This window comes from Rhinatrema bivittatum, chromosome 9 (assembly GCF_901001135.1).
Source record: "Rhinatrema bivittatum chromosome 9, aRhiBiv1.1, whole genome shotgun sequence".
NCBI lineage: Eukaryota > Metazoa > Chordata > Amphibia > Gymnophiona > Rhinatrematidae > Rhinatrema > Rhinatrema bivittatum.
The window spans coordinates 163,702,903-163,716,523 of record NC_042623.1 but is presented as its reverse complement, the minus strand read 5'-3'; the positions used below and the strand labels follow the sequence as shown (position 1 = coordinate 163,716,523).

The following is a 13,621-nucleotide window of genomic DNA, read 5'->3' as shown; positions in this document are numbered from 1 at the left end:
TGTGATCTGCTTCAGAACATTCACATGTTTAATTTTTTCACAAGCTTTAATTTTTTATCGCGATCTGGTTTATTGGTTGCATTTCTTGTTCCTCTGCTGCTTGTGTTTATTGAGTCTTCTTTTGTTTGGTTTCCCATAGGTAAACCATTACACCGCTTTTTGTATATCATTGCTCTTTGTAATACTATTGCAAACCAATATATTATATGCTCTTGTCATGCCATCATTCCTTAGCATTGTCATCTACTAACATACTCCATCCTGCTGCCATGTTTCTTTTTTTATTTAGTAGAATTTATTAATCGCGTCCCACAAAAAGGCCAAGCGATGTACAATTAAACATACATGAATACAAAACAAAATTTAAAAAACCATGCATATAAATGATGGGTAAAATCGATAAAATCAATACAATCCGGAAATCTGCTGCAAGAGAAAGGTTTTAAGGTCTTCATCTCTGTGTTGTCCCTGCCATATACCATCACACACTGTACAGCTACTTCATTCCCTGACTCTCTACTGATATTGGATACCATAAATCTTTGTAGCAGCGCTTCATGTCATCATACTCTTTATACTGATGTCTCATACTATTATACCCTCTTTGGTCTATACCTCTACTTTGTAGGGATGTGAATCGTTTTAGGACGATTAAAATTATCGTCCGATAATTTTAATATCATCTTAAACCGTTATGGAACACAATACAATAGAGATTCTAACGATTTATCGTTATAAATCGTTAGAATCGTGAGCCGGCACACTAAAACCCCCTAAAAACCCACCCCCGACCCTTTAAATTAAATCCCCCACCCTCCCGAACCCCCCCCAAATGAGTTAAATAACCTGCGGGTCCAGCGGCGGTCCGGAACGGCAGCGGTCCGGAACGGGCTCCTGCTCCTGAATCTTGTTGTCTTCAGCCGGCGCCATTTTCCAAAATGGCGCCGAAAAATGGCGGCGGCCATAGACGAACACGATTGGACGGCAGGAGGTCCTTCCGGCCCCCCGCTGGACTTTTGGCAAGTCTTGTGGGGGTCAGGAGGCCCCCCACAAGCTGGCCAAAAGTTCCTGGAGGTCCAGCGGGGGTCAGGGAGCGATTTCCCGCCGCGAATCGTTTTCGTACGGAAAATGGCGCCGGCAGGAGATCGACTGCAGGAGGTTGTTCAGCGAGGCGCCGGAACCCTCGCTGAACGACCTCCTGCAGTCGATCTCCTGCCGGCGCCATTTTCCGTACGAAAACGATTCGCGGCGGGAAATCGCTCCCTGACCCCCGCTGGACCTCCAGGAACTTTTGGCCAGCTTGTGGGGGGCCTCCTGACCCCCACAAGACTTGCCAAAAGTCCAGCGGGGGTCCGGAAGGACCTCCTGCCGTCCAATCGTGTTCGTCTATGGCCGCCGCCATTTTTCGCCGCCATTTTGGAAAATGGCACCGGCTGAAGACAACAAGATTCAGGAGCAGGAGCCCGTTCCGGACCGCTGCCGTTCCGGACCGCTGCTGGACCCGCAGGTTATTTAACTCATTTGGGGGGGGTTCGGGAGGGTGGGGGATTTAATTTAAAGGGTCGGGGGTGGGTTTTAGGGGGTTTTAATGTGCCGGTTTTGCGATTTTTAGATTTTTAGATTTTTCACGATTTTTCACGATTTTTCACGATATTTTACCCCCCCAAACGGCAACAATACGATTCCCTCCCCCTCCCAGCCGAAATCGATCGTTAAGACGATCGAGGACACGATTCACATCCCTACTACTTTGTACCATCCTAGCAGATGATTATTTAGCTAGCTTGAACTGAAGGACGATAGGAATATGGCACGTGAGAAGGCCCTGCGAGCTGTGGCCTTCAGCCCCGACGCCACCCAGCACGGTTCAGGATGCCGTCTGCGCCATCCCACAGCAACGGACGACACCGTCTCCTCTGCGCTTCTCATTTTACCTGCTCTTATTTCTGTGGCCCAGACTGCTCTGGTCGCTGTTAACCCAGTTTATTCACAGGAAGACTTGGGTTTTATTTGTATTGCCTGTTAATAAAGTTTGGAGATGAAGAAGTGGCTTCCTCTGCCAGTAAAGACTCAGTTAAACTATCTGTTCGAGTTGCGCATAGGAGATGCATCGTGGAGACAGAATAGTAAGGACCAACTCTGGTTCTCAAGAGCCACAAACAGGGCTGGTTTTCAGGACATGTATTATGTATGTACATGAGATAAGCCATGCCTGCACTGCCTCCATTGTATGCAAATCATTTCATGTACATTTGGATATTCTGAACACCAAAACTGTTTGTGGCTCTCGAAAACAGAGTTGGTCACCCCTGTCTTAGTCCTTAGCGCTGGCTCACTTAAGCAAGTCACTCTGTCCTTGTGCTTCATTTTAACCTCCTGTCCTTACATATTAACAAAATGAAGATTGCGTCTCCTTTTCTCTTCCCTCTCCTTCATGCTTGTACGTCAGAAGTGGCTGTTGCACATGTAAAGTGATCAGAATCATGTTTAAATAAAAGGAAGAATACAATACAAATTATATTACTAATTATATGCAAACACTTTTTTTTTTACATCTTTATTTATAAGCTTTTATATTCAGTTAACAAGCATAAAACTTGGCAAGAAATGATATACAGAGATGGAAAACTCTCACATATTCATCCAGAAAAATACTTATCGGAAATAATATCTCTAACATTAATTCTCTGTATTATCCTGTCAGTCCACATTATGAGGGGATATCCAATTGCAAATACGTAGGACATTTTTAATCCATCAAACACACAAGTAAACACACCGCAGCTAGCTAGTGTTTTTTTTTCTTTTCTATGGTCGGAACACATTACTTGAAGTTTGTTCTAGCAATTGAAGGGTCTGGATTGACTTTGCTATTCAAAAAAGAATTTAACTGTAAGGGGGTCAAAAAAAACCCATATTTAACCCCAGCATGCTTAATAACACACTTGCACGGAAAATACAACCAAAAAGAAGTGCCCAAACTGTTAACAGCTGGAAGCATCATAAGAAAACGCTTTCTTTTTGCTTGTGTTATTTTGGCAACATCTGGGAACATATGGATTTTTTCCCCTAGGAATAATGCAGTTCTTTTTCTGAAAAACATTTTAAGGACAAACTCCCTATCCGAATCCAAAGCTAATGATACAGTCAAAGTTGAGGTTTTCACTTCTTCTTCGATTGAAGTCTCCAAGAATGAAGATAGATGTTAAGCATCTACTAATGGAGACACTACAGCCCCATATTCAGTTGTGGAGAAATCTTAACAGGCAAATTGTAAGCTTTGGAGATAGGTGGAATCCTATCTTCTTTTATAGATAATATTTCAAGGAAATATTTGTGAAGCATTTCAATCGGTGAGACAAACATTTTCTTAGGAAAGTTTAAAATCCTAAGATTGCAGCGACGAATGCTGATTTCCAGGTTTTCCAATTTGTTTTGTAAGTATAAATGACCCATTACTACTGTGTCCACTGACTTTTGCATATTTATTTCTTTAATTTCCAGGGCCTCATTATGCACTTTTATTTCCAAAACTTGAGATTTTAAAGCATTGACTTGACCAGTTAACTTTTGTTGCTGAGAAACAAAACGTGAAAGCTGACTTGTAAGGTTGGTAATCGCTTCCCACATATTTTCTAGTGTTATTTGGGAAGGTTTTAAAAGAGTAACAGTTATTACCTCCATATCAGGTTGAAGAGATGCTGTATTTTGGTCCGATGCATTATCAAATCCAGTGCTTTCTTCATTTGCTGTCTGGCTAATTGCTCCTGCTGTTTGCCTTTCCATCACAGCTCCACCCGACGCTGAGGCAGTCGACTGCCTACGATCTTCACTGCAAGATGGGAGCAGGCTGATCACGTCAGCCCTCTCCGCAGGGGGGCCGGGTTGAGGAGGGGCCCGACTCGGCTCCAGTGATAGTGATAATTCCAGGTCTGGAGCAGACTGCGTTGGTTCATCACACACATTACTGTCCAAGGACTTCACTTCGGAGCAAATTTCTGGGTTCCGGACGATGTGTTGGTTCATAGGGCCAGTCACCGGTAACATCTCGCTTATTTCGGGGTTTTTGCTTTCCCCTTCCTTTTTCCCATGCTGTGGTGTAAGGAAACCTTTTTAGAAACACAATTCTTTATAGGGATCCGGAAGGTCCGGAGCTTCCGGCACTAGTGTGCGGCCATCTTGGAATCCCCCACCTTGCCTTTCTACTCACAAACACTTTTTAATATGTATTTGTTTATTTATTTATTTATTTAAGGGATTTTATATACCGCGGCACGTTTGGAACATCACCTCAGTTTACAATGAAACATAATGTAGCAAAAGGCTTTACATAAAACACGTGAACATAATAAATGGAAGCAGGTATAAGATAAATATTCTTGGAGAGGGAGGGAAGGAGGGTAAAAAAACTTGATAACTAAACCATGAGTGCCATATGAGCATAACTATGGGTGATCACCGATACAGTTGAAAATAAATGCGGATAAGCATACAAACAGCTGAGCATCAGTCCAGACGAGCATAAGTACCGATGAGCATAGATATATATGAGTATATATATGATATATATAGCCTTCAATCCATTTTGTCCACTTTTACCTTTTGTACTTTTCTTTTAGCCACATTTACAAAAAACGGAGGATTTTTTCAAGGCTTGATACAAAAATCAGGAGACCTAACCCATGAGGATTTCGCACTGTAATCCTGTTGTCATGTCATGTGCTATTCTCCCTAAAATAAGATGGTATTGTATTTTTCCACTCATTTTCCACTCTACAAAACTTTTTTAAAAAGCCATAAATTCCTCTGATTTTTAATAATCTGATTTTGTTTAGAAAAAAAATGTAGGAGAAATATTTTTTTGTTTCCAAAATCACTTGCTAACATCCCTCGCTCTCTCTCTTACTTATCTATCCATATTTCCTTCTCCCTAGCTCATTACTTTTGGTCTGTAGCCCCTTTCCAAATCTCACTTTCACTTTCTTCCATCTGTAAGGTACCCCAGGATTTTACTAATAGTGATGTTATGTTTAAATACTATTTGTAACGTTGTGCAATGTTCTTGTATGATATTTACTGAATCCTTGACCTTGTTTCTGAATAAACTGTCTCCAGTGCATGGAGTATCTGCACGTTTATCATGGATATCCTCATGTAAACCTAATGCCTTTAACCAGGCTAGCTTCTTGGTCCTATGGCAATAGCTGACAATTTCACAGATATGTCAAAGCTACCATACATGGACCTTAGGTGCTTTGAACATTCATCTGCTTCCAGAAAACATGGGATTAACTTACCCTTTTATCTGTTGAAAGGAGATAGAGTTACTTTTTATTTTTTGTAAAATATTACAAAGGAACTGTGTGATCTGAAACTGATGAGCAGAGATCTTACTTCTAGCCTGGCAGATTGGAAAAACCTCTTGACTGTTTTGTCCAGAAGTCTGGCCTCTTTGCCAGGAGATAGAATAAATCTTAGATTTTTTGGCCCTTTTTAGAGCTTTACTACCACAGAATCATTTGGTAATTGCACTTTGCCATGCTCTACAATTTTCACCTTATATTTAAGATCTAGCCTCTTGCTTACTGGTACAGTAGAAAGAGGAATGAGCTACATCTTAGTCTGTAGGTCCTAAAGGACTTTATGGATTGGAACAGCACATGGTTGCTTTGCTGCTTTTATGTACTTGAGGACTCCTAGAAATTCCTCTACTGTATTTAGTTCTTCCTGTATTTGAAAAGGTATAGAATTCATCAACTTTTGAATGAAGGCTGGGCAAGGTGGTTACTTCTCTCTGTTTCAGGTACTGATCTGACGGAAGACCTAGATAAGGAGGTCTGAATCAATCACTGTTTCTGACAAACATTTCCTGTGACTGAGATGCGATCGACGGGATTTTCCTGCTAAGAAGAGCCCTGAAATTCTAGCTGAGCAGAAAATTGTCCTAGAATTAGAATTGTGTAGTCCTTTACGTATTATGTGGAGTCCTTTAGGTAACTGCACACAAAATTTAGCAGAGTTTTTGTACAAAGGCATCACTGTTAATGTTTAGGCAGTAAAGATATGGACGATGTGTCCGATTCTGTCACCCAAAGTTATGGTGTTGATAATATTGGTGCCAACGGTGATAGTCACTGAAGTTAATGGCGCCGATTTCTGCACCAAGGTGCACATTGAAGTGTGTGCATATAATGCTTTGATTTGTGTGCTGAGGGGGATCTTCTCCTATTCCTCGAAGAAGAAGGCAAGGAAGATTTAAATAATGTGGGCTCGGTGGCTGGAAGACTGACCTCTTTTTGTGAGGTATGGGTATTTCTGAAGTTATGGCTCTCTTTCTCTACGGAGAAGCCTCACACTCCAGTTTGTACCTTCTGGACCTCGGGCCCTCTGAGATATCTGTCCACATGCTTCACAATTTCTCATATCATGAAAGGATCCTGGGCATCAAGTACAGATATCATGGATGTTTGCCGAAGCCATCTTGTTGTGACAATTGGCACATAAATTAAAAAGTTGTCTTCCTGACATGCCTTTTTTTTTTTTTTTTTAAAGGGGACAACAAAATAAAACACGAAAAGAATTTCATGAACAAAACAATAAACAAAGGACCAAAAATTTGACAAAAAAAAATGTTGTGACAGAGAGCAGCAAAACATGTCTTCCTAGCTCCACAGAAGAAAACTGAGATTTGTGCAGGGTGGCGACGCAGGAACTACTGTGCCTAGGCAGAGAAACCTTGTCTTTTTGAGCTGAGAGATCGCTTCTGTGTTGGACCCGTTGGATGAAGTCAGTGGTGTGGCTGAATTTGACCCTGCTTGTTCATGGAGAAAATGCTTTCTGCCCAAAGAAGTCTCTTTGAAGTAAACCATTATAAGACATCCCATTCACTGCTCTGCTCCATCTAATCCAAATTTCTCACTAACGCATCCAGGCATTGCTTTTTTAATGTAATAAGGAAATACAGGGCAGTTTAGGATTACTAAAAGTCAAAATAAGTACATTGGTTAACACTGAGAACCTTCTAGTGGTGGGAGGTCCAATAGGTGGATTCGTTTCTGGCAAGTGATGGTGGATTTGTACCCCAAAGGGGATGGGACAAAGAAGGGAGTATAAAAACGCCTCCCATGAGACACCACAAAGAGTTGGTCAGTAGATTTTCAATGGTAAAGACCTGTGATTTGGTGAAGAGTAAAGAACAGGGAGAAAGGGAATAAGGAGACGTTGCCCTAGACTGGCTTTCCAGCTTTTGGGCTGTCCTTGGGAAGGAAGAGGACCCTTTTTTGGGATTGTCCAAAAATAGGACCTGAAATGCCTGTCCACTAGTAACCAGTGGATAGATTTTCATGGCCCATCTACTGAGTTGTGAGTACTGTAAACAAGAACTAGAGAGACTCTGTAACTTCTTTGTTGAAAGGCAGAGGACATGTAAAGGAAGGAATATTTCATTTATTTATTTCTCGTTTCTTATATATTGCACAAAACATTCCAGATCTTTCCAGAGTTGTTTACAATTAAAACCATGATAAAAATATATGTTCAATGTAATCATGAACATAAACATTAAAAATACCCCCAATAAAATAACAAAAGCACATGAATCTCAAACCTATAAAAATCATCACACCACACAAATTAGAGATTGGGCTATTCAAATCTCAGAATCTCCAGGTCTGCCTAGTATATGCCCCCCCCCTAGCATTCTCGAACACAACCCCTCCCCCCTTATCGAGTTCATCTCCAACAACATCAACAGCGACGCCCCTGCCATTATCCTGGGGGATTTCAACCTCCACCTCATGTGAAGCCATCCTCAGCACACTCGAAGCCATCGGCTTTACCCAAGTTATCACCTCCCCCACGCACAAAGCAGGGCACACCCTGGACCTCCTCTTTGTCAACTCCAGCATTAGCCTACCCTCTAAACCACGCTGTACCCCTGTCCCATGGTCCGATCACGCTATTGTCAAATCCTCCATCTCTATAAAGATACCCAAACCATCCAAATCCCCCTCCACCACATCTTTTGCCTACAGAAAATCCTGCTCCAGTGAGGACCTCACTTCAGCCTTCACCAGCTCTTCTCTGAAACTCAACTGCTCAACTCCAAACACAGCCCTAGACTCTTGGAGCCACATCACCTTAGATATCGCAAACAAACTGTGCCCTATCACCACACATAAAACTAAACTATCTGCAAAAAAACAAAACCCATGGTACTCCCCAGACCTCAAACTAATGAAATATGAGCTCAGGCAGAAAGAACGCACATGGCGTAAAGACCCATCCCCGCAAAAAGCATCCATATTCAAATCCTCACTACATCTCTACAGGCTAGCCACCCTTAAAGCCAAACGAGACTACTATGCCCTAAGAATCCACGATTACAAATATAACCCCAAAGCCCTCTTCACCTATGTTTCTTCCCTTACCAAACACACATCCCCCCCATTCCTGACAGCGAAGCTAGCTGCAAATGTGAAGAACTGGGACGCTACTTTCATGACAAAATCGCAACCATCCTTCTCCGATTTCCCTCTACTCCCTCCTCGCTCCCAGCTGACACAGGCACTGACCCACCCTTGTCCTCCTTTAATGACCTTGAACTCGTTTCATCCACTGAAATCACATCTATTCTCAAAAAGATGAAACCTGCGACTCATCCAGACACTATCCCCACCAAAGCCCTCCTCACCATACCTAACATCATTTCCAAACCCATTGCAGATGTTATCAATTGCTCCCTCTCTTCAGGCATTGTCCCTGACCCACTCAAGCATGCTGTAGTCAAACCTCTGCTCAAAAAACCCGCACTTGACCCCAAGGACCCTGCCAACTTTCACCCTATCTCCAATCTCCCTTTCATCTCAAAAATCATGGAGAAGGTTGTCAACTCGCAACTTAGAGAATACCTTGAAACTCACAACCTTCTCCACCCTTCTCAATTTGGCTTCCGTAAACACCTCAACACTGAGACCCTCTTACTTTCCTTGACAGACTACTTACTCAGGGGAATGGATCAAGGTCACAGCTACTTTCTTGCTCTACTGGACATTTCAGCAGCTTTTGACACCATAAATCACACCCACCTCCTTGCCCGCCTAACCGACATTGGCTTTTCCGGCACAGCCCTTAAGTGGTTCTCATCCTACCTCGACAATAGGAAATTCACCGTGAAAATAGGCAATGCTGAGTCCTCCCACTACGCCCTCGCCCAAGGAGTCCCCCAAGGCTCCTCCCTCTCTTCTACCCTCTTTAACATTTACCTCACCCCCTTGTGCAAACTCTTATCAGAACTTGGCCTCAAATTCTTTCTCTACGCTGATGATGTGCAAATCATCATACCCATTCAAGGCTCCCTCTCTGACACCCTTGAATCCTGGGGAAACCATCTCGCTGCCATCAACTCCTTACTTACCAACCTCCACCTTGCTCTAAACATTGCCAAAACTGAACTCCTCCTCATATCCCATCACCCCCCTACCAATCCCGCACTCACAATTGACTCTGCTATCAAGATTCCTCATGCACAGCCCTGCGCAAGGAACCTGGGGGTCCTAATCGACCAACAACTGAACTTCAAAAAACATATCAGTGCCACACTCAAAGAGGGTTTCTTCAAACTTAAAGTCTTAAAAAACCTGAAACCTCTCCTTCATGCTAGTGACTTCCGCACTGTCGTCGAGGCTACACTGGCATCCAAGATGGATTACTGTAACTCCCTCTTTCTTGGCCTACCCTACTCCTCCTTAAAGCCCCTCCAAATGCTACAGAACACTGTAGCCAGAACCCTCTCCAACGCTCATAAATACGACCATATTTCCCCTATACTGAAGGGCCTACACTGGCTCCCTATTCCCTCCCGCATCCTCTTTAAATCCCTGACCATTATCCATAAAGCCTTATATTCCCATCACTCCAACTGGCTGGTAGATCCCCCTCCAATTTGCCTGCTCAAATCGACCGACAAGGACCACTAACAAAGGGTCCCTCCATGTGCCATCCCTAAAGAAAGCACACCTCACAGCTACAAGGGATCGGGCGCTCTCCATTGCTGGACCTATGCACTGGAACTCACTCCCAACCCACCTCAGACTTGAACCTTGCATCACCAAATTCAGAGCCCAACTCAAAACCTGGCTATTCAAACAAGCCTTTCCCCAACACCCTTGATGAATATTGAATTATGATGGATCATGACCTGAATTTGACTATGAACTTGTTCTTATGACATTATAGTTCACTTGTTAATTGTTCCTATGCTTCTCTGCTCTCCTATTGGTTTTTTGTACCCCCTACCCTTCCCCTGTTACTTGTAATTTCCGTTGCTTTTGTTCCATGTAAACCGAGGTGATGTTTCGACTAACATCGGTATAGAAGACTCTCTATTTATTTATTTATTTATTTGTTTGTTTATTTATTTATTTATTTAAATATAACACATATAATAGCACTTCAAATCTAATCCTTCCTAGTCAGTAAGCAATTTAAATTAAAATTCATAAAGACCCAGACTATGATGGAAAAAGCCAGGCCTTTACCTTTTTTCTAAAACTGAGATAACTGAATTCCACTCTCACCTCCAACGGTGCTGAATTCCATAATTCTGGGCCACTGACAGAGAACATCTTTTTCCTATTTTTCACCTGTCTGGTTGGAACTGATGTCAAAGCTGCTGATCTTTTACACAAATTGTGAATATAGACATAACTCCTTATCTTATCTTGTAAATAACAAGCACTCCCTCCACTGAATGCCTTATACATCAGGGTCATTAACTTAAAATGTGCCTTCTTTTCACTCGGCAGCCAATGGAGGCACCTTAATAAAGGTGTTGCACTCACCTGACGTGGAAGACTGAAAATGAAATGGACTGTCATATTTTGCACCACTTGTAAGCGCTGTATACTTATTTTTTGGGAAGACCCACCAATACAATGATACAGTAATCTAATACTGGCAGATTAATGCCTGAACCACCAATCTAAAAACAGGGTCCCTTAAGAAAGTTCATAATATCCTTAACTGTCTAAGTCTAAACCAAACCCTCTGAACCCCAAAAGAGATATGGGGGTCCATGCTAAAGGACTCATCTAGTAACACTCCTCAATTCCTCACTTTTTTACTTCTTTCAATAGACATATCCCCTATCTTCAGACTAACTAGTTCCTTAAGAACAGCCTCCCTCCCTACACACAACCATTCTGTTTTCTCTGCTAAAAGCTTCTGAGATTCAAACCACCCCAAAATTCTTTTTAACCTTGCATTAATTATATTCAAAGATTCAGTCAAATCTTCCTCCACTGGGAACAATAATTGCACATCGTCAGCGTATATATACTCATCAAGCCCTTGTTCCCAAATGAGTGAGCCTAAAGGTTGCAAAAACAAGAAAGGAGACAGAGGAGATCCCTGAGGTACCCCACAATCTAAACTACATGATGTCACGAGAACCCCCCTCACACGTACCACAGATTTCCGCCCCGTCAGAAAAGAAGATAACCAATGCCAAAACCTCCCCCCCAATTCTATCTGCTTACATCCTATCTGCTACCATGACAAATGCACTCGACAGATCTAACAATATCACTACCGCAGAGACTCCCCTATTCCTATATCTCAAAATCTCATCCTGCACTGTTGCTATAATTGTCTCCATACCTTTCTGAACCCTGACTGACACCTTTCCAGCCCCCTCACATCTTCCAAATAACTGGACAACTGTGAACACTCTACCTTCTCACGTTCTTTGGCTAAAAATGGGCAATTAGAAATAGGACGATAAATGGCACAATTAAATAGAGAGCTAAGGTTTGCAGAGGCTTACAGAATATAAGATATGCTCAGAGGGAGAGAGATTTTGGAAGAACATTGACTTTGCGTTTGTAAGAACATAAGAAAATAAGACGTGTCATGCTGGGTCAGACCATGGTCCATCGAGCCCAGCATCCTATCTCTGAGAGTGTCAGTCCGGCTTGGAAGTAAATGGTATATCCTCAATAGTTGAGCTATTTGTTTCTGGAGTTTTCTACTATTTTTGCTGTGGATTTTGCTTTGTAATGGCTGAAAACTTGGCTAATTTTCTCAAATAAACTTTTTCTTTTTGGAGCACCAAAGTTGTGTGAACAGTGTTTTTATTTTTAAGATAATCTCTGCCCAGTTTGGCCTTGCAGATGTAATTCTGCCCCCATGCGACCCAGAGAACTCTTTTCTCCTTCCTGGTTGAGCGAATCCAGTGTTCTTCAGGGTTAGGAAGGTGACCCCCTGTGACGGAGGGGGTGTTCATTAAAGGTAGAAGAGTATGTGTTGGAAGGGTTGCACTTGCCTACATCTGTTTCATACTTCAGGCCATTGTAGTAAACCGTTTCCCCATAACACAAAATGGGCTAAACCTTTTAGTATATTAGGCCCTTGGAAGTTGAGATTAAGTGGGTTGGGAAGCAACCCATATATTCAGCAGAACTTAGCCAGGTAAGTCTGCTGCTGAATATACTTGGGTAGCTTTAGGGAATCAATTTTTCCAACTAGACTTATCAGCTTTCTCTGGCTCGCGCTAAATATTGGCACTAGTCAAATACATTTAGGGTATCACCCTAAGAAAGCTACCTGGCCTCCCTCTTTTGATCCATTTAAATTTTAGCTGGGTAATGACTTACCCAGCTAAAATACATCTGCTCAGTAGGGCAGGAAATTTAAAACTTGGGATTTTAACCTCTTTTTATCACCATCACCTTGTCCTCAACTTTCTGCTCTAGAATCAAAGTGTATGAACTCCAGAGGTCACCTATCTCCTTCCATTAGTGCGACCAGGGAGATCCAGGAATATCTGTAAGCCTAGTGAGTGAGTCCACTAAGTCCATATTGACAGTAGGCAGAAAAGCCATTAGGTGAGACTGGCTGGAGCTTCGCCTATATCAGCCACTTCCCCTGCATGTTAAGCCCTTGGGTTCTGGTGGCCAGCAGATGGGTCCCTAGGGCTATCAAAAACGAGAGTCCAAGTCCAAACGGAGGTCAGGATAGGCAGCAGACAGCAGGTAAGGATATCAGGCCAGAGGTCGGGGCAGGCAGCAGTCAACAGAGTAGATGGGTCCAAAGCAGAGGGTCAGGTCCGGGCAGCGTTCAAGAAAAGTCAGAGTCCAAGCCGAGGTCGGGATCCAGGAATCAAGCTGAAGACACACAGGATGGTCAAGACAAACTAGGAAGGCAAGATAAACAGGGAAACCAAGAGAAGGACGCGGGCAGGGCAGGCACAAGAAACAAAGCAAGGAAAAAGACAAGGAGCAAGGCAACGAACAGATCATGGACTAGCATGGGACACAAGGCACCCCAGGAGTCCTGTTGCTGAGGCAAGGCAAGAAGGACTGGAGAGCCCATTCTGAGGCTCCGCAGAGTGCTTCCTGCCAAGGCCGCTTTAAGTGCCTAAGAGGGAACACTAGAACGGATGACTGGTGGTGTCTAGTGCCGCGCTGGTCTCGTGGGTGATGTCTAGGCCATGAAAGATTGCAGGCAGCGCTGGGGTGAGTGCAGCAGCTCACGGGAGGGTCCCACGAGCCGCCCAATGTAACATTGTAAGTGTGATGTTCTTAGGGAAATAAAAGTATGCTATACCTTAGACATAACTTTG

At 43.0% G+C, this 13,621-nt stretch overlaps 1 protein-coding gene across 4 annotated transcripts in view; it reads right to left on the bottom strand.

The window, feature by feature from the left end:
* Positions 1 to 13,621, bottom strand: part of NGEF (neuronal guanine nucleotide exchange factor) — a 245,957-nt gene that overhangs the window by 230,383 nt on the left and 1,953 nt on the right. The window lies entirely within an intron of this gene.